Source organism: Mastomys coucha, unplaced genomic scaffold (genome assembly GCF_008632895.1).
Source record: "Mastomys coucha isolate ucsf_1 unplaced genomic scaffold, UCSF_Mcou_1 pScaffold20, whole genome shotgun sequence".
NCBI lineage: Eukaryota > Metazoa > Chordata > Mammalia > Rodentia > Muridae > Mastomys > Mastomys coucha.
This window is the reverse complement of record NW_022196903.1, coordinates 141,743,720-141,765,806: the sequence shown is the minus strand read 5'-3', so window position 1 is coordinate 141,765,806 and position 22,087 is coordinate 141,743,720. Positions and strand designations below refer to the sequence as shown.

General features: G+C 42.7%; 1 long non-coding RNA gene across 2 annotated transcripts; it reads left to right on the top strand.

The window, feature by feature from the left end:
- The first annotated feature begins 673 nt into the window (after positions 1 to 673).
- Positions 674 to 15,237, top strand: LOC116099823. Of its 2 annotated transcripts, none has more exons than XR_004122397.1 (4): positions 674 to 731; positions 3,845 to 3,919; positions 10,407 to 10,574; positions 14,836 to 15,237. It is a non-coding gene; the product is annotated as an uncharacterized LOC116099823 (long non-coding RNA). The 2 variants fall into 2 exon arrangements; XR_004122396.1 differs by having other exon boundaries at positions 10,404 to 10,574.
- Positions 15,238 to 22,087: the final 6,850 nt, after the last annotated feature.

The following is a 22,087-nucleotide window of genomic DNA, read 5'->3' as shown; positions in this document are numbered from 1 at the left end:
ACATCTTGAGGTAACTAACAGCCACCCGGATTTATAGCCCATTCATTATGTGATGCTGAACTTAGCTGACCAGCAATGGCTGGTGAACTCATAGAGCCTACAGAATGAGACCACCCCCACTTTTCTAATCCAGGATCAGTTCTAACTGCAATCTAAATAAGTATCTTCATACACTCAGATAAGTAGAGTTCTTACCACTCACCAAAGAAGCTCTTTTTTTACATAATAGACTGGGATAATTTTCTATATAAAAGCCAAAATTGGTCAAAATACAGAGACCAGCTGTTGGTAGAGTTCCCACCCCCAATTAATATGTCCCTGCGTCTAAGGCTCAAGTAACATGATGGAAGAGGGGGAAGAGAGGTTTTAAGAGCCAGAGGACTAAGACCTGCACTTGAAAGTAGGCCTCTGAGGGGGTAGAGAGGATGCAAGGGTGTGTGTGTGGAAGAGCTTGGAGCTGGGAATTGGGGGAGAAATAGGTGTGAATTTAACCAAGGTACATTGTATGAAAATCTCAAAGAATTAACAGATCATTGTTATTTTTTAAACTCCAGGACTAATTCCCAAGCAGGCTAAAAGGTCTAGGAAAGTTTGCAAACAATCATTTATGACATAATAATTACCACCTCACTGTGGAATAATGGCACAGGCCATTTGTTTTGTACCTGGAACACTGATGAGCTGTGTACATATTGGTGAATTTGTTTCTTGTTGTTGTTTTGTGGAATCTGGTGAGTAACCTCCCTATCTTTGCTGTCTTTCATTTCCCCTCTGACTCTTCTACCCCATCAACAGCAGACAAGCTGCCACTCCACAATGTGTATGTGAGTGTGTGAGTGTGTGTGAGTGTATATGTGTGTGAGTGTGTGTGTATGTGTGAGTATGTGTGTATATGTGTGTGAGTGTGTATGTATGAGTGTGTTTGTATGTAAGTGTGTGTGAGTGTGTGAATGTGTGTGAGTGTGTGTGTGCGTGTGTGTGAGTGTGTGTGAGTGTATGTGTGTGTGAGTGTATATGTGTGTGAGTGTGTATGTGTGTGAGTGTGTATGTGTGAGTGTTTTGTGTGAATGTGTGTGAGTGTGTGTATGTGAGTGTATGTGTGTGTGAATGTGTGTGTGAATGTGTATGTGTATGAGTGTGTTTGTATGTAAGTGTGTGTGTGAGTGTGTGTGAATGTGTGTGTGAGTGTGTGTATGTGTGTGTGCATATGTGTGAGTGTGTGTGAATGTATATATGGGTAGGGAATCAGCTTCAGCACTCCTGTCTTCTCTGTCCCTAACCTTCACCACAGCTCAGATGCAGCACACAGAGGTCACACTGGCAAGGGCAGTAGCCACAAGCTGTAAGTTCACACCACTCTGACTCTCAGAAGTCACCATAACCTCTCAGTCATAAACCGACAGGTGGAAGAGGCCAGCACAGCTTCCCTTAGTCCTTGGCAGAACTGAACAGAAGGTGCTCCTTAGAGCTTCTGTGAAGATGACTACTGATTCTTTGGGAGAGTCATTTGGAGTAAATGCTTGGTTCTGCCACAGGAAGAACATTGCTTTTCACAGGACATGGCAGGTTTGTGCAAGGGGCTTAGAACCAGGCCTTCACAGAACTAGTGCCAAATCCTGCCTACACAAGCTTAGTAAACGTAGATTGTAGCTTTCTAAGTTTAAATTTCTTTATCTGTGAAATGTGAAGACCAATCTCCCAAGGACCCTTGTTGTGACAATGACAGTCCCAATCCCTGTGAATGAAACTGGTTCCCTTGTTCTTATCAGGTAAGCTCCCAGCTAAAATACTCCGAAAGCATATGACATCACCAGGCACGCTGGCATCTCTTCTCTGCCCCACCACCACTGTGATGCACTGCCTCTTGCAATCCCAGCACCCCGATAAGATGCTCTGAATGGTTTTGATTTTATTTCATGACACAGGATTGTCTGTATTTTAAACAGAATCAACAATTTCAGCCTAGTTCAACTTAATTCCACAAATATCTATGTGAACACACCTGTTAGCATCCAGAACCTGCGGCAGATATGGGCGGGTCCACAGACCTGTTGCCAGGGCAACGGCCACCATATTCCCAGAATCCATTGGGTTCAACTCCCACCTTTACCTGGACCTACTACGTCACAACCCATATATATGAGACAATTCCTCCATTTCTCTCTCTCTCTCCCCTCTCTCTCTCTTCCTGTGCCGCTATCCTCCACCCCCTCTTAATTAAACCTCTTACACGTGGACCTGTCTGGGCCTGGTGTCTGCTGCCGCATCCCGCCGAGACTCAAACCCATCAACACCTGCAGTGGCACAGGGTGGGGGAGAGTAGAACATGGATCCCATTGTAGGTCAACATCTGAAGAGACTCCTCCTAAGGCTCTTCAAGTACCAGTGCCTCTGAAGAACCTCTCTCCCTCCTCCCTCTCTCCCTCCCTCCCTCCCTTCTTCCCTCCCCCTCTCTCCCTTACTCTCTTCCTCCCTCCTCCCTCTTCCCTTTGCAGCCCCATCTCCTCTCTTTTCCCCCTCATCCCTTGCTGTCTGTCCTCATAGTCAGGCTGGGCAGGCTATCAAATGTGGTGGAACAGCCACGGGAACTCTAACACCCCAGTCTCCCACCCGGACATCAGCTCTCAGAATACTCCTTGCTTGCCTGAGCTCAGCTTAATCCAGCTAATAAGCTGCTGTAGACCTTTATTCTCTCCCGGAGTCCAAAATAGTTTGTCTTCCATTGAATTTAAGAGACTAAAAAAATTGGTAAATCTATATTGCTCCATAAACAGTGCCTCGAAAACTCGGTTCCAACTCTGAGCAATTTTCTGTAATCATGTGTACTTAAGTGAAATTTACATTATCATCCTAGCAGCTGCCATGGAAACGATTCTTTGAGCCTGCAGCTATTAGAACCACCCTGGTGCCAGAAGAAGGTTGTCAGCACTAGGGGAAGCAATTTAACCAGTTTCTTTTTACAGCAGACTCCTCGGACACTCTGGCTCCTATTAACACTTTTGCCTCCCATTTTGTTTTCCTTTCCTGACTCCCGAAGTTTGCCTCTGAATGGAAATGAAAACAATGTCAATAATGAGAAATTTTAGCTTGTTGCTAAAAATATCCCAGGCCTCAGCAGGGGAGGTGATCTCTCAGCCACTTGCAACAAAGATGACCTCTGCCAGCCTTGGCCTCCATCTGTTAGTGAGCTTTTCCCTGGGCTCAAAAACAAACAACTGGCTCATCTGGCCTCCCCCTTCTTGAATGGAGGCAGGGAACATTCTGTACAGGAAAGCCTTTTCCCAACCAAGCACACAAAAGTATCTGATGCACAGTAAACAGGAGTTACTTCTTATTACAGGTGCCCAAGTGGCCCAATTTTAGTGTTTTTCAGCCCTGAGAACTCAGCAAATCAAGGTTATTCATAGTAGCATAGTAGGGCAGTAGAACGTTTATCATCTTAAAAATAAAATCATACACTAAGTCTCTCTCTTCCAGGATATATTTTCATGTTAGAAGTCATCAAGTAAGCAGAAGCTTGGAAATGAATCCCAAATCCAGAAAAAGTCATATTTAAAAATCTTCTTCCTGCCGGGCGGTGGTGGTGCACATCTTTAATCCCAACACTTGGGAAGCAGAGGCAGGCAGATTTCTGAGTTCAAGGCCAGCCTGGTCTACAGAGTGAGTTCCAAGACAGCCAGGGCTGCACAGAGAAACCGTGTCTCAAAACAAACAAACAAACAAACAAACAAACAAAACAAAAACAAAACAAAAAACAACTCCTTCCTGTCTTTAAGCCAAGAAGTAAAGTTTACGCGGCTGACCCAGCCCTCTGCAATGAAACCATATGCTCTCCCTGCCCTAGGTATCACTACTGTTTGGAAGCATGCCATGCACCTCTTACAAATAGAGAAACTGAGGCAAAACACCACAGGGAACTGTAAGTATTGAGACCCAGAGGTTCTTCAGGGTCTCTTCAGGCTGATAGCTAAGTTCCCATAGCAAGGGCAGTGAGTTCATGCACAGAACTGCAGAACATAGTCAGAGGTACAAAACACTGTAATAACCTGCGTGGGTAACCTCACTCGTGAAGAACCAAGAAGGAGACCACTGCAAAAGCATGAGGTTAATTTATTAATTGAAACTGGTATACCAGGGTCAACTCTGTAATTGAGACCAGAGCGACCCAGAGGAAACAAGGCTCTAAGCTTTTATACCATTTCAGAACAAGTTTTACAACTTACAAAGTTACAATTTACAGCATGGGCTAGTTACAATTTATCTTGTTCATTGTTCTTTAGTTTCTATTGACTTTTCCTCCCAGTTAGGATAAGACACCTGTGACTTGCAGGAGGGGTGGGGGAGATCCTCTTTCTCTCCGAGGGATGTCTCTTGGAAAAGGCGTATTCCTTGGGGATGGGTGTTTGTTCTGTAAACTCTCCTAAAACCCCTTTGCCTAAAGGATAAGAGGACTTCCTTGCTTTCTGGTAATTTTATGAAGCATCCCCATTTGGCTCAATTTCTACAACACCATCTTTCTGCAAAGCAAAACAATGACCCTCTGCTGTGCCTGATATTAGGAAATTTAATCTATAGATCAGTTCCATTCCAGGGTAGCCAGTCTTATGGGCTTTACCATCAATAGATCCAATGCTCTCCCAGGATGGTGTTCCATGGGCTATAGTAAATTGTATGCATAGATTTGAATGGAACAAAGGAGGTGTCCATTACCCGCTGATGTGTGCCACACTGAATCCAGTTCTCCAGTTTTCCATGGTGCTCACCCTTGGTGCATGTGGTATTTTCTGAGAGGCCGATCTCCTGCCTGCCCAGGGGAGCCAGTTACCTTGACCCAGAGACCTTCTGATCTTCCAGCTCTCAGCTGCACATGGATCACTCTCATTTGGCTGTACCCCAATCCCCGATGGAGTGCCAAGTATGCTGGAAAGATGCCCAAGGTCTATTCCCCATAAATATGCTGTGCAGCCATTTAATTCCTCTCTCTCTTGCCCTAGTGGATTGTCCACCCCACGCCTCTGCTCTTGCAGGGTACTTTGGGGGAAGGTCTGACTTGAGCTTTCTTCTTATATCCCTTAAAAGTCTTGTTCTATCCTGATGAATCAAGAACTCTCCAACTTCATGATTTTCTGTGTGACCTTTTTATTAATTTATTCTTTGTATAGTTAAATTTGATTGTCAGTCTCAGTGAATTAAGAAACATGTAGTGCATTACGGAAGCACACATTTGTGTGTGTGTGTGTGAAAGTGCTTCCACAGAGGATTAATTGTGGGGGAGACCAACTCTGAATATGATCTCTGGCTAAATAAAAATGAGAAAAAGTAAAAGTCAGCTAAGCATCAGCATTGTGCTTTCTGGGCTGCCTGATCCACCAGGATGTGAGCAAGCCATCTTGTGTTCCTACTACCAGGCCTTTCCTACCAATATCTAATCTCCTGAACCGTGAGCCAAAATGCCTCCTTCCTGACTTGCTGCATATTCTGCAGCTCTTAGACACAGAAAAAGAAAAGAAACTGATGCACCCTGGGAGGAAGTGGTCTAGCCCTGCGCTAACACAGGCCCTTAGTTATCTACAGCTTCAGATCATCACCACACACAACAGAAGATTAGAGGCTCTGAAGACCAAGCTCAGAGAATTATTATTGTTACAAAACTACCAAGAATGTGAAAAGGGGAAGTGCTAGACCGGAATACAAATTTTAAGGATAGAAACATTGTTTTTATGCCAGGCAACATTGTCTCACCATACACTCCCAGCTGGCCTAGTACTCACTCTAAAGAGCACATTGGCCTTGAACTCATAGAAATCCTCAAGCTTAAGCTTCCTGGTTGCTTAAATTGCAGTCACATTCCACAGTACCCAACCTGATTTCGACTTTTCTTTTTTAAATTTAGGATACATCATCCACTCAACCTTAATTTTTTATTTTCATTCTTTTGTCTTTTTCCTTTTTTTAGTTAGCAAATGACTTCCAGTAGTGACCATAGATGCTGCGCCATACCATTTGGGTCATTTTCCTTGACGCCTTGTCATTTCCTTGTATCCACCCCAGTACTTTAGATCCTTTCCGTTCCAATCCACAATACTGCCCTACTTCACAATAAAGGATAGATGGATGTCCATGAGTCTACAACAGATAAACTGCTGGCAAGAAAACCAAGTACTTTGCACATAGCTCTGATTTGACTCTAAGGCCCTAAACCTTAGAGAGCTTCCTAAAGGAAGATGTGATTCAGTCAGCCTCACACCAACTAAAACATGCTCTGCTCACTCATCTTCCTGGAAGTCCACAATCTCCATGGTGACATCCACCCATTCCCTTGTTTTATACTATCTTATACTATTATCCATTTGGTTCAAGGAAATGATTTCTCTTTTTTAAAGTATTGTAAGATACGTAAGGGCATTCACTGAAAGTTTAGAAGTAAGATCAGCCCCAACAACCTGAAACTAAAGTTAAAAACAGGCTTTTTTAGTAAAGCAAACAAATAAGCAAACAAACAACTTACTCAAGACTTGGAAGAAAACAACAGAGCCATGTTAACTATCACATATCTTGGTCATTGGGTACCAACCAATAGATTTGGGATTGGTGAGTTCTGAGGCTTTAAAACGATGCTCTCATGAAATTTACATACCAGTAGCATCATACAGACTGAAGAGGTTCTATCTATACATTTAGGAATAGATAGATACCCATATATGTGCATAAAAATAATCAATGAGAAAAAGAGGCTATGAAAGTGAAAAAGAGCAGGGAAGAGGTGTATGAGGAAGTTTGAATGGAGGAAGGGGAAGGGCAAATAATGCAGGTATATTATAATCTCAAAAAAAATAAAGAAGTAAATTTCAAAGATTGTGGTTTTAGCTGGGCATGCTAGTGCACACCTTTAATCTCAGTATGTGGGAGGCCAAGGCAGGTGTATTTCTGTGAGTTTGAGCCCAGCCTGGTCTATATAGTAAATTCCAGGATAGCTGGGGCAATGTAGAAAGAATCTATCTCAAAAGACAAAACCAAACAAACCCCCAAAACAAATTAAAAAAACAGATTCTGCTTTTGAACAAGTCTATTCAGGGAGACTTAGAAGCATCAGGGCTTTGGTGAGCACAGCCAAACTCCTGTTCGTATTCCCTCACCACACAAGCCCTTCTATGTTTTGTCCAAATATGGCCTAGAATACGACCTGTTGGAGGCCTGGAACTCAAAGGCAGCAGCCCTCCAGTCTCTTCACAGCTCATGCACTGTACACCACAGCAGCATGGTGCCTTGCTCAGAGAAGGGATGTTTTCCTAAAAAAAGCAAGTAACTCAACTCATGAGTATAATATCAGAATTGTTTCCTTCTGAACCTGTAGATTTCCCCTCTTTTATACAAATAGATATTAGACTATATCCTTCATACTTATTTTCCAAACTAATCTGGTTAGAAATTATGTGACTGAAGGCTGCACTGCTCAGTTTGACCTTGGCATGTTCTGTGGTTAAAGAGAGGGCTACAGTAAGAAAATCACCTCTTCAAAGGGGAATTGGTTCGTTTCAGTTTTTTTTCCTGTTCCTTTTCTTAGATATAATTTTCTATTAGATATTTTCTTTATTTACACATCATATGATATCTCTTTTCCCAGTTTCCCCTCTGAAAAAAATAAAAAAATAAAATAAAAACAAAACAGAACAAAAAAAAAAAAAAACCTGTTCCCTCCCACCTCCCTCTGCTCACCAACCCACCCTCTCCCACTTCCTGGCCCTGGCATTCCCCTAACACTGGGGCATAGAACCTTCACAGGGCCAAGGGCCTCTCCTGCCCTTGATGACTGACTAGGCCATCCTCTGCTATGCATATGCTGCTGGAGCCATGAGTCCCACCATTTGTACTCTTTGGTTGTTAGTTCAGTCCCTGGGAGTTCTGAGGGTACTAGTTAGTTCATATTGTTGTTCGTCCTAAGTGGCTACAAACCCTTCCGCTCCTTGGGTCATTTCTCTAGTTCCTTCATTCGGGACCCTGTGCTTAGTCCAATGGATGGCTGTGAGCCTTTACTTCTGTATTAGTTGGGTACTGTCAGAGCCTCTAAGGAGACAGCTATATCAGGCTCCTTGCTGGATGTACTTGCTGGCATCCATAATAGTGTCTGGATTTGATGATTTAATATGGGAAGGATTCCCAGGTGGAGCAGTCTCTGGATTGTCCTTTCTTCAATCTCTGCTCCATAGTTAGTTTCTACAACTCCTTCCATGGGTATTTTGTTCCCCCTTTTAAGAAGGAACGAAGTATCCATACTTTGGTCTTCCTTTTTCTTGAGTTTCTTGTGGCTTGTGGATTGTACTTTGTGTATTCCGATCTTCTGGGCTAATATCCACTTATCAAAGAGTACATACCATGTGTGTTCTTTTGTGATTGGGTTACCTCACTCAAGATGATATTCTCCAGAACCATCCATTTCTCTAAGAATTTCATAAATTCATTGTTTTTAATAGCTGAGTAGTACTCCATTTTTTTTAGTTTTTAAGGATAGTCATCCAGTGTCTCTCGAGTAGAAGAAAAAGCAATAATGCATTTCAACTTATTTGGCCTCTACAATTACAATTTGCAGTTACATATACCCTATTCTAGTAGTAAGAATGGCACATGGTACGGAACAGAGTTCAGCAGCCAACTTTATTTTCTCAGAAGCCATTTCTTTCCTCTGTGCTAATAGGACTATTTTATTTATTTTTGGAGGGGGCAGTCAGAATGCGCATACTTTTACTCAATGAGTCATAAAGATTTTAAATTTTAAAAGTGTTTTATGTATGTGTGGGTGTGCACATCTATCATGTGTGTATGTGTGTGTGTGTGTGTGTGTGTGTATGTGTATATAGGTTAGAGGACAACTTTCCAGAATGGGTTCTCAGCTTCCTCTCTGTAAGAGCAGTGTCTCTCTGCACTGTGCTGATGACTCCAGGGTAGTCAAAAGGAGCTAATAAAATATCTATGGAAGAGCTACACGGATAACAGATATCCCCTCAGAGCAAGGACTTTCACAGGCCCTTTGCTCTTAATTTGCTGACAGTCAAAATCACGATGCAGTGAACTAGTGTTGGGTGCGAGGTTAGAATTCTGTAGGCTCATCTGCTGAGCTGCTGACAGTCTTTTTATTGGTGAGGGATGTGTCTCTTAGTTAGGCTATCACTCTTTTCTTCAAACTGTGCACATGACAGGGAAGGCCCATCTGGAAGCAACCTCTCTAGGTGGTCTGCTTGCTGTGTGGGCAGCTGGGGCTGTGGGTTTTCCCATGTGTGCCTATGCGTGCATTCGTGTCCAGAGGTGCTCATGTGAGTGCTTTTGTGTGGCAGTCAGAGAACACTCTGAGTGTCTGTCATTCCTCAGGCACCTTCCATTTTCATTTGAGACAGGGTCTCACATTTGCTTGGAATTTCACCGAGTTGGCTCAGCTGACTGGCTTGCAAGCTTCTACCAGTCCCTGCCACCTGCCTTGCCATGATGGGATGCCAAGCACATGGTGTCATGTCCAGATTTTTATGAGTTCTGGAACCCAAACTCAAGTCCTCACACGTGCAGTGCAAGGCCAGCCCTCTCATTCCCTGGCTTTCTGAAAGCAATAAGTTGGCCTTTGCTCACTGAGTTCTCATACAGACAGAGAAGTTGCCAAACTGTACATCTTTACATATAAATTGTCAGATAATTCTAAAGACCAAAATGCAAAACTATAGTGCTCTGAAAATCTGCCATTTTGGGGCCATGAACAGCGTGATCCAACAGGAGCTCTAAGGACTCTGACCAACCACTGTCACATAGAGGACAGCGCAGCACAGTCTGATAATTAGCCCTTTGAGAGTAGCTCTGAAGTAACTGCCTTATTACTCAGAATCCCATGAGCTCTGCTCAATGCCAGTCTGCTGCTTGGAACTTCTGTATGTTCCAAGCAATGAAGAACAGAAGCACCCAGAATAAGGCTCATCACCAAGGGCTTGGATGCAGCATCCTCCACCAGTGGCAGGCAGCTTAAAGGTGTCCATTTTAATTGAGCGTTTCTGATTGGCAGCTCCCAAAGCCACATCTCACTTAAGCTTAAGAGGAAAATACACAGCTTAGGGTGGCCATCATTCCCAATTTGTCTGAGACAAAGGGTTTCCCATCAGGGAGGAAGTTTAGCACTAACACTAGAATAGTTAATTACAGGCAAGTTGGTAGTTGATCTCCTATAAGATATTGTATTGTGTGTGTGTGCCTGTGTGCTTGAACTAGGGCATTGCTGGGCTGGGTGCACTGGGAGAATACTTGGTATGCATGGAATTCAAGCACAAAACAAAGCAGCTAATTCAACTAGGGGAACAAACTGGGGGCCTCCAAATAACTTCTTTCTGGATGTGTGCTTCACTCTCTTTTTCTCCCATTTTCTCTTGAAGCAGAAACGCCAGTGGGATGACTGAATACCAAGAGAAGCCTGCTGCCAAGCCAACACCTGAGTTCCAAGTCAGGGACACAGGGTGTCAGTGTAAGGACAGAACTCGCTGCTGCAAGTTGCCCTCTGACCTCTGCTTATGCATGCACAGTGGCATGCCAATACATGCAAACAAGTAAATAACCAACCACACAGAAGTAACTTTAAAAAACTCAGTAGAGTTTTAGAATTCAATTCCATGTAACATGCAATCTTCAGGACTCCTATGTGAGAATCCAAAGTTTTCAGTGAGTCCTACTACATTTGAATGTCTGAGAATATTATTTAACTGAAGAAGTAGGATCCTTAAAAATGCTCATATTGACTCCAGATGTGTGCCACAATCTGAAACTGTCCATCAATAAAAATTCCGGACTGCATCATCTGTAATCATAAGCTTTGCTGCAGAATAAGATGCCACATGGGCACCTTGCTCCAATGTGGACAGGTACAACTAATCTTCCTGACCTCAGCCTGACCCCTGACCTCAGCCTGACCCTGACTATCTTTCATGTTCATCCACCTTGACTTCTTAAATGTTAGACTCAACCTGTTCTAGAGCAACCATGTAATTAATGTAAGACAGAGACCCCCAATCTCATCACCACTTGGAAGCCCTGGCTACTTCAATGACAACCTAAAGGACTTGTTGATCTATCTGGAATCCTCACTGTGAGATGTTTTCTAAATTATTAGTTGTGTTTTATGAAAAGATAAGAGTGCTCCCTGGGATTAACAAGCCACCCTCAAAATTAAAAAGAAAAGCACAAAATGTTAACTAATTGCACACTAGCAAGTGCTTGAAGGCAATGAAGTAATTCATGATTTAATTTTCTCCAATGATCTATCAGCAGAACCACAAAAATATATTTAAAATTGTTACAATTGTAAATGGAACTGTGTTGTGGTTTAATCAATAATTCTCAACCAGGGAGCTGTAAATAAATGAGTTTTGCTCATTGGGTAGGAGACATTTGCTCAGATTCTCCTATTTGTCCTAAAGAATCAGAAAGGATTCATTATAGTCTTTCTATTGATTATTTTGCCTTCATATTTCCTTCACTGATTTAGATATAAGATTTTTCCACTTATCATAGCATAAAATATTTCCCGAAATTTCTTAATTTCTTATTATTTGGATTCTGCTCACATTAGTCAAGCATATCTTTCTAACACCATATTCATGTTAGCAAAATGTCCTTTAATAACAGTGTTACCTCTCAGAACTTGACGTTAATGAATCTTGAAGCTTTATTTTTTTAAAAAATTTTGTTGGATTTTTTTTTTTTTACATTTCAAATGTTTTCCCCTTTCCAGGTCTCCCCTTTGGAAACCCTCATCCCATCCTCCCTCCCCTTACCTCTATGAAGATGCTCCCCCACCCACCTACCTACTCCCATCTTCCCACCCTGGCATTCCCCTCACTGGGACATTGAACACCCTAGGGCCTCTTCTCCCATTGATGTCCAACAAGGCCGTCCTCTGCCACATATGTAGCCAGCGCCATGGGTCCCTCCATGTGTACTCTTTGGTTGGTGGTCCAGTCCCCGGGAGCTCCTGGGGGTCTGGCCTGTTGACACTGTTGTTCCTTCAATGGGGCTGCAGACCCCCTCAGCTCCTTCAGTCCCTTCTCCAACTCCTCCATCAGGGACCCTGCATTCAGTCCAATGGTTGGCTGCGAGCATCAGCCTCTGTATTTGTTAGGCTCTGGCCGAGTCTCTCAGGAGACAGCCATATCAGGCTTGAAGTTTTATTTAAAAGGAGGGAGGCAGAGTCCTGGCCTATCCCTTTCTACCTCTCCCCAGATTTTAACTTTGTAGATTTTTCCGTTGATGTGTAGATTTTTATGTGTAAATCACAAGATTTACTAGCACTTCTTCCTATGGGAATTCAGTTGTAGTTATTATTCTAATTTTTTAATATAAAGACTTAGAATTCTTACATCTTGCCTCTGACCTTATTGCCCACATAAGTAACGTCCTCCTTCCCATCCAGCCCACAGAGCTGTGATTTGTGGTTACACCAGTATGCCAGGCACTGCTAGAGAGAGAGAGACAGGCAGACAGACAGACAGACAGACAGATGTGGTTACACCAGTATGCCAGGCACTGCTAGAGAGAGAGAGAGACAATTAGACAGATGTGGTTACACCAGTATGCCAGGCACTGAGAGAGAGAGAGACAGACAGACAGACAGACAGACAGACAGACAGACAGACAGATGTGCTTACACCAGTATGCCAGGCACTGCTAGAAAGGCTGTATAAGTACTGTTCCCAGATGATCTATGAGAAATGCTATGCTCATATTTGTTTTTGCTTCATGTGTGTGTGTGTGTGTGTGTGTGTGTGTGAGAGAGAGAGAGAGAGAGAGAGAGAGAGAGAGAGAGAGAGAGAGAGAGAGAGAGACCGGGTACACACATGTTCAAAACTGTATGTGGACTACACCCACCCCACCCCACTCCCCCCCCTTTTTTTTTTTTTTGAGGTAGAATCTCTCACTGTCTTGGAGCTTCAGCAAACTCGAGTCATCCACCTGTCTCGAGCCCCTGCAGCACTAGGCTTACAAGCACATGTCACCACAGTCGGTGTTTTACACAGACTCAGAGCACTGACCTCAGACCCTGTGCTTGCAATGGCAAGATCTTTGCTGACGCAGCTGCCTCCTAGCCCCTTATGTATCTGCTTTATATACAAAAATTTCTTCCCCTAGAGTTAATAGCTCTCTAGGATTGGTTTGTTATGTATTAATCTATGTACCTCTAAGGCTGCAGTGCTCTGTTAACTTGGTTAACCAGTGAGCTATTTTCTCAGAATTCCTACTTCTCCTTAGTTCCGGGTTAGGATCAGCCCAAAGAGATGCTCTCCACTCTGCCACTACAGTAACATCAGACCACCACCAGATATGAAGGCAGCACAGAGGAAGAGCTTCCTGGGGCTTTCTGAGCATAACCCACCTCAGGGGCCTCCTGGTATTCAGATTCCCTGCACAACTGGTGAGGGCTGGCTGACATACAGCTCTGATTCTTCTCTGCCCTCCAGACTTCCCGTCTAGCTTTCTCTTCTCTTCACAATCTAAGCCCATAATTATCCCTAAACACCCACAGCAATTGTACTTTCCATGAATAAGTCCTAACTGTCATTTTGTTGCCGATTCGTCCAAATCTTGAGAACTATAACCTCTTCTCGATGAAAACGCATGCTTAGGGTCATTTTTTTAATCTTCACACCTTTCTGTTGGTTGTTTAATTTTTTTAGGGAGCCCCACTTGGGCCCTTCAGATTTGTCACTGGGCCATCATGCCCATGTCCCATTGAGAATTCCTCTCCAGCTCTATTGTGGAAACTTAGTTAAATCCCTCTAAGGGATTCTGTGTCTTCCTCTACTTGACAGTTTCTTGTTCGGAGATCTGGCCACTGGAACCTCGGTTTCTTCTATGTCTTCATGTCCTGCCTTGTTAAAGTAGGGCTCCGGAGGTTGAGGACAGCCAGGGCTCTCCTGGATCTGGCTAGCAGAGAAGCAGAACTGTTGTCAAGTGAATGAGCTGGTCAAATGTGCCGGCAGGGCTTGCACTCAATCACTAGGTGCTTGAGTTTTGCTGTCTGGTTTTGTTTTGCTGTAATTGATTTTTCAAAGTCTCACACAAAGACTTAGGAAATCATATTTGTTCCCTGAGCAATCTCACTCAATTAGGAGTATACTTATTCACATTCACAGTGCCCATGAGAAATGGTCTTTAACAGTCAGTCTGTTGAGTGTATTCTCTCAGATGGTATCCAACCTGGGTGTGGCAGCACACTCTTGTAAGCCAAGGAGGAGGAAGCAGGGGGATCTAGACTGAAGCCCTGCCTGGATAAATACCAAATTCACCAAGACCCTTTCACTAAAACAACACTGAGGATATAACTCTGTGGTAGAATACTTGCCTAACACACACACCCTCTGGGTCTAATGCCCAGTGGTGCACACATACCCACAGTCAAACTGTTAAAAGCCATAATTCATTTGTAGTTTCTTAATAAAAGACATACTTGTACATGGATGGGGAAAACAATTGGAATTTAAGGTCCACATGAAAAATGTGCACCCTTGCCTAAGGATGTGTATAAAAACGCTGCTTAAAGGAAAAGAGCTGGGTCTGTTCCCTGACACAGCAATCCTAGGATCTAGTTTTCTGAAAACTTAGTATTTCATAAAAAGTCTGTATGTTCTGTACTAGAGGGCATGACACAATCTTCACATAACTGCTTATTTAACTCTTATTTTTATCCTTCTGTCCTTACTATTTGTTTGCAATTGAAGTCTTAGACATTTCCTTTAAAGAGAGGTTCATGAAATTGAGTGTTTGTTGAAAAATCTAAAGGGGGTAAGAACATGTCCTTTCTGTGTTTGCTTACAGGGTACCAAAGTTTTAAATTGCCAAAGTTTGCCAAGTTTCAAACAGATACCAAGCTCAGGTCAAGGCCTGGACTGAGGATATGAATGAGCAGAAAGACACCCTGTTCTTGCTGACAAGATCCTTGGAAACTGATAAAGGAGACACACTGATAGAAAGACTTTGTCAAGATGATGCACACCGAGACAAACAACAGAGAAAAGCAGGCTGGTGTGGAACTCACATTGTCCCCAGGACAGTGTCAGGAGGTAAGGCAGGAGGATTGCCACCGCGTTGAGGCCTGTCTGGTCTATATACCAAGTTATACATCAACCTGGACTGCACATCAAGACTCGCTCTGAAAAACAAAACAAATGATCAAACAAACAAACAAACAAAAATCAAATTACAAAAGCCAAAAGGAAAGGTTTTGTAGTGACTCTGATTTCAAGGTTTGCAATTCCTTATCCCTGTTGTTGAGCCTGTGGTGGGGCATCATAGAATGGTGAGAGTTTACCTGCTCACCAGAAAGTGACAGACAGAAAGAGGAGGGAGACGGGACCAGGGTCTCCAAAGCTCTTTCAGTTCATATCTTCAATGACCCCAAAGTCTCCCATGAGGCCACATCTCCTAAAGTTTATAGCTCAGAATTAATTCATGGTCACAGTCATAAATGGGGGCTTACTTTCACAATGGAAAAAATTGCAGACCATATTCTTCTAACTATATGACATTCTACAACAGGCAAAACTGAAGACAGCAAAAGACCAGTGAGTTTCAGGGATATAGTGGAAGAAAAAAGTAAAATTTGGGGTATTAGGATGATGGAACAACTTTGTGTGTTGTCTGTTAAAACCCAGGAAAAGAATGACTCCTCAAACCAAGTCTATACTCTATTCTAGTCTATCTAAGAGCTGCTGGGTAGAAGGCTTGTGGATCTGCCATGATAGGGTTCTGGGCATGTGCCCATACCCAGCTCAACTAGGCATTTGACTAAACTAGGATAAATAATATGAATAGGAAAAGCAGAAAAAGCCAAGCCAAGGATAACTCCATCTCCTTACCAACTGGACAAATGATGACACTGCTTGTAAAGATGAGGATCACAGATATCCATCAGTTCTGGGGGAAAGACAACAGTGTGCTTCCACTAAGTTTCCTGAGGTTTCATTCCCTCACATGACAATGCCAGCAGAAACTTGGCAACATGAATTGGACTTCTCAGGAGGTTGGTACTATAGAGACATAGTATTTACATCACTATTATAAATACTATTGAAGTTAGGAAAATGAAATTACCATTAAAAAGCAAAATAATAAAGATATTTTCATTCCATCTCAGAGGAAAAGGATTCATCTATGTCCTATAAAAATATAGTTACTCTGGAAAGTATCATGGGGGGACACATTAGAATAAAGTACAATGACACATGTTTATGGAAATATCGGGGTTAAGGAGATGGCTCAGCAGTTGAACACTAGCTATCAACACAACAGACCTGGGTGTGGGCTCCAGCAACCACATGGTGGCTCACAACTCCAGTTCTAGAAGATCTGGAACTCTGTTTTGGCCTCCTTGGGCATTACACACATACAAGAAAAATACCCATGTGCATAAAAATAAATCTTAAAGATGTCATAAAGGTTTGTATCCTGACTTAAAATTATTAACAATAACAATGGTAAATTAAGTCAAGGAAGGAAAATGTAGGTGCCTAGCAGAGTGAATACTTGAAGTTGACAGAAGAATGGAAACTCTGGTTTTCCTGACTACAGAGTTTACTATTTCTGCTACCAATATGAGGTGTTAGCAAGGTTAATATTCTCTGTAGCAGAGTTTGGCAACAGAGAAAGGCTGTGGGCAAGAAAATAGAGAAGGATTAGGATGGAGGCATTCAATTAAGAGGCCCAAATTGTGGTGCATGCCTTTAATCCTAGCACTTGGGAGGCAGAGGCAGGTGAATTTCTAAGTTTGAGGCCAGCCTGGTCTACAGAGTGAGTTCCAGGACAGCCAGGGCTACACAGAGAAACCTGTCTCAAAAAAAGTAAATATTTAAAACTATAAAAAGAAAAGCATTAGAAACCTTTAGGTATCAGTACAACCCCACTTCCACAATAACACAATTGTCTTTTTGGAAACAATGCTGAGAGCTACTTGGAGCACCCTGCTATCAGGAATGATGTCAGAAGTGAATCCCTCATTATGAATAGATGTTCCATCAAGATAAGAATCTAGAAGCCCACGAATGGCATCCCATCCAATGGCAATTTTATTATAACAAACAAAAATCTTGTTCAATTCAATATTGTGAAATATTTTCACATTTAAGTTTGAAATGAAAGACAAAGACTAAAACCACAAGTCTAAAGTTGTCATAATCTAGAGACAATATAAATAAATTAAGAAGAAATGTATCTTCTGTATTAGCCATCATATTTTTATTAGCCATTACTAATGTTTAAGATGATGATATGATTGCTGAGCTAACCCCAATTCCAATGACTAAACCCTCACTGGCTTTAATAGCATTTTGGCAGATTCTTTTGGATTTTATATAAGTAATGAGAGAGATAATTTTTATGACTTCACCAGGATCATTTCACTCTTGGATTCACATTTAGCTAGGCTAATCAGCATAATGCCCCACAGACAAACACACAAGCTAACCTAACCTAGATACTTCCTAGCAGATGTGGCTGTAGGCTAACCTAGTTAGCTGTTTCCTCACAGGTGTGCCTGCAGGCTAACCTAACCCTGATGATCCCTCACAGGTATACCTAGAAGCTCCACTAACCCATGGCAGGTGTGCCTGGAGGCTTCTGGAAGATTCTAGGTTGACAGGTGACACTAACCATCACACCCACTGAATAGCAAGGCACAGAGTCCTCCATGAGTGATGTCAGAGCTCTTGTTCTCAGAGTGACTCAGTGAACCAGAAGAGACCCCACCTAACTAACCCACAATGTGCTGAGATTCCAGCAAGAAAACTTATGAACTATTTGTTACAGCAGCTGGCATAACTCACCATAACCAATACAAAATTTAACATAAACTCTTGAACTTTTTAAAAAGGAAAATCCAAATGGTACTAAAAGACACTGGGAAGCTATATTGTATGACAGATGTGATATTATAGATGATTATAAAATTAGCCTGTAGATTCATGCTATCTGAATTAAAATCCTAAAATAATACATGATAGAAGTGCAATGATAAAGCCAGAAAATCAAGTGAAAGAGTAAAATACCTTAGAAAGCTCAGAAATGACAAAGAAAGAGGAACACTTGCTCTAAAAATGTCCATTGGCTGCACAAATCCTAACCTGGGGTGGATTTTCAGAGGAGGAAAGGAGCCTGGCATCCCCTAGCCTTGCTTTCTCCTTGGAGACTTCTATTCCAAATACATTCCATAAGATGCTTTGTATCTCACAATGAGGCTGAAGGGCCTGCCTGCTCATGGTCACTAGTCTACTCCCCCATGCCATCAGATGATGTTGAGAAATTCCCAGCAGTCACAGGGAACTCAGCATCCGTATTCCTCCTCACTGTGTAGTACTCGGAACAACTGATACAGTTTTTCATATTAGGAGCCTGGAAAAGATCCAAATTAAATTTTTAAGATGAAATGATGACCCTGCCTTCACATTGTCAGAAAACAGCAGCTAAGGCATTTCCATTCTCGGGCTACTGACCACTGGCTGTAAAAGTCCGAGACCTGAATTCAACCCAGAACCCATACGAAGTCACGAGGAAATAACTGACTTCACAGAGTTGTCCTCTGACTGCCACAGGCACACCGTGCTAATAATAATTTTTTTCAAAGAGATATTTTCTTCCCAGATATTATGGAGAATTATATTTTAAAAACCTAGGTAATATAAACACCTACCAGAGTACACATGGTTGGACTCATGGCTGCAGCTCCATATGTAGCAGAGGATGGCCTAATCAGTCATCAGTGGGAGGAGAGGCCCTTGGTCCTGTGAAGGCTCTATGCCCCGGTGTAGAGGAATGCCAGGGCCAAGAAGTAGGAGAGGGTGGGTTGGTGAGCAGGGGGAGAGGGGAGGGAATAGGTTTTCTTTCTTTCTTTCTTTTTTTTTTTTTTGGAGGAGAAACCGGGAAAGGGAATATCATTTGAAATGTAAATAAAGAAAATATCTAATAAAAAATTACATTTCAACCAGAAAAAAAAAAAAAAACCCTAGGTAATAAGTAGCAGTTTGCTGTTACAGAAACATTTGAACCATGTGTGTTGTGAATTATAGTAATATTCTCTATATTTGAGAAGAACTTCTTATTCAGGTGAAGCAATTGTATACAACTACTGTAAAATTGTGGTTAGTGTGTAACTTTTAAAGAGCAACAAATTAGGGGATGGGGAAGTGGCTCAGTTTGAGAATTCCAGTTCAATCCTCAATATGCAGATTAAGAAGCCAGGCAGTGGACTAAAGACAGCTCAGGAATAAAAGTGCTTACTGATCTTGCAGAGGACCCCAGGTCAGTCTCTAGCCCACACATGGCAGTTCACAAAGGCCTATAAGTCCTGTTCTGATATCTGACATCCTTTCTGGCACCTGCATTCTCATTCTCTCTGTCTCCGTCTCTGTCTCTGTCTCTGTCTCTCTCTCTCTCTGTGTGTCTCTCTCTGTCTCTCTTTCTCTCTCTGTCTCTCTCTCTCTCTCTCTCTCTCTTTCTCTCTCTCTCTCTCTCACATCAGTCTAATGAACTCTAGAATGTGACTATGGAACATAGTCCCATATTGAGTCCCTGAGGCTCAATGACCATCCAGTTTAGCCTCTTGGTGAGTCTCTGAAGCACTGACTCTGTTTTTAAAAAAACAAAACAAAACAAAACAAAAAACAAAAATGGATATTCCTGAGGAGCAACAGCCAAAATTGACCTCTGCCTTCCATATTATGTGCACACATGTGCATCTACATACTCATATACAGTAATACACAGGAATACACATAAGGACAAGAGGAAGAATCTCTACATGCTATCTCTTAACAAAGTTGGCTACAGCAGAAGGTCTTCAACAGCAGAGTACCCTGCTGTAGTTTTATCAAAACATATCTGATCCAGAGAAAGGAAACATTAACCACAGCTGAACCTGGCCATCCTAGCACACTTGAGGGGCAGGAGTCAGGGGCTAGGATGTACTTATGAAGTTCACAGTCCACAGATGCAAGCTTAAAAAGAGACGAAGACTAGATCCCAGATAGTTCCCTTCTCTACCACCTGACTACCACATCACTAAAATGTGATTTACAGCTGCTGTTGCCACCCAGTCCATAGTATTAAATTAGTTATTAAAGCATGCTCACATGTGCATGCACACATGGGTGCACACACAAACCTACAAGCCACATTAAAAGGCAAATAAAGGTTTAAAGAAAGAAAGCAACTGAAGGACCAGACATGAATATGTCAACCATGATGGAATTCGACCTGGGGCTTTAACAACTGATTTCCAAAGGCTCTGATGGGTAAAGTCACTGGGAAACATAAGAGCCAAGAGGAAAAGTCTAAGACTGAACTAAGGTGAGATGTTAGCACCTAAGAGCAGCATAATGGAGATGAAGAATGGATGTATTAGCAATCTACAAAGAACTGGGGTGAGAATCCCTGACTTTGGTGTACCTCAGTGGACATTTGAAGCATAGCACAAAGAGAAGACACTGTGGGGAGCAATCAGAATATCTAAGAGGTGTGGGATGATTAGAGAGGGTGTAACATCTATGTAAATGGAGAAAGAGAGAGAGAGAGAGAGAAAGAGAGAGAGAGAGAACAAGTAAAGTGGGAGAGAAAGAGAGCATGAGAGGGGACAAGCAAGAGAGTGAGAGCAAGAGAAAAAGAGTAAGAAAGAGTGAGAGAAAGAGGAGAAAAAGAGCAAATGAGAGAGTAAGAGAAAGTAAGAGAGAACAAGAGAGAAAGAGAAAGTACATGCATGAAAGAGTGAGAAAGAGAGAGAGCAAGAGAAAAAGAGTGAGTGTATGAGAGAGTGAAAAGAGAGCAAGAAAGAGTGAAAGAGAAAAAGAGAGAAAGAGATATCGAGAAAGAGAGGAATACAAGAATAATGCTTAGGGAGATGCTCACATATGAATTAGGCAGGTAAGCACAGATGTGGGAACCTCAGAGAGAAAAGAGGAAGCAGCCTGGATGTCACAAAAATGCTGCACCTAGGAATGTTATAACCAAGAGGGGATGCCTGAAAGAGAAAAGCAAAGGGCCAAAACCCAACCCAGCTTTCCCTCAGAAACCTCCTGAGCAGGAAGATGGGGGAGTGAGACCTCACCTCATGAGCAGAAAGATGGGGGAGTGAGACTTCACCTCAGGAGCAGGAAGATAGGGAGTGAGACTTTACCTCAGGAGCAGGAAGACAGGGGAGTGAAACCTCACCTCAGGAGCAGGAAGATAGGTGAGTGAGACCTCACCTCAGGAGCAGGAAGATAGGTGAGTGAGACTTTACCTCAGGAGCAGGAAGATAGGGGAGTGAGACCTCACCTCAGGAGCAGGAAGATAGGGGAGTGAAACCTCACCTCAGGAGCAGGAAGATAGGTGAGTGAGACTTTACCTCAGGAGCAGGAAGATAGGGGAGTGAGACCTCACCTCAGGAGCAGGAAGACAGGGGAGTGAAACCTCACCTCAGGAGCAGGAAGATAGGGGAGTAAAGCCTCATAAGCAGGAAGAGGGGGAGTGAAACCTCACCTCACAAGCAGGAAGATAGGGAGTGAAGCCTCACCTCAGGAGCAGGAAGATAGGGGAGTGAGACCTCACCTCAGGAGCAGGAAGATGGGGGAGTGAAACTTCACCTCAGGAGCAGGAAGACAGGGGAGTGAAGCCTCACCTCAGGAGCAGGAAGATGGGGGAGTGAAACTTCACCTCAGGAGCAGGAAGATAGGGGAGTGAAGCCTCACCTCAGGAGCAGGAAGATAGGGGAGTGAGACCTCACAAGCAGGAAGATAGGGGAGTGAGACCTCACAAGCAGAAAGATGATAGTGGAGTGAAACACTGATTTTGAGTGTAATAAAGGAACAGGACTTTAATAAGCACCAGAAAAGCCAAAGGGTCATGCAGAGTCGCCTAAGCAGCAGCATGTTGCCCCTCAGAGATACCAAGTGTGTCGATTATTTTGGCTTTTCTCTGCCACATCTGATAAAGAACAAATGTCACAGGGAACAATGCAATCAAATCATAAAATAATATATACCTATACATACATACATATATATACACATACACATACACGCACACATATATATAAATACACACA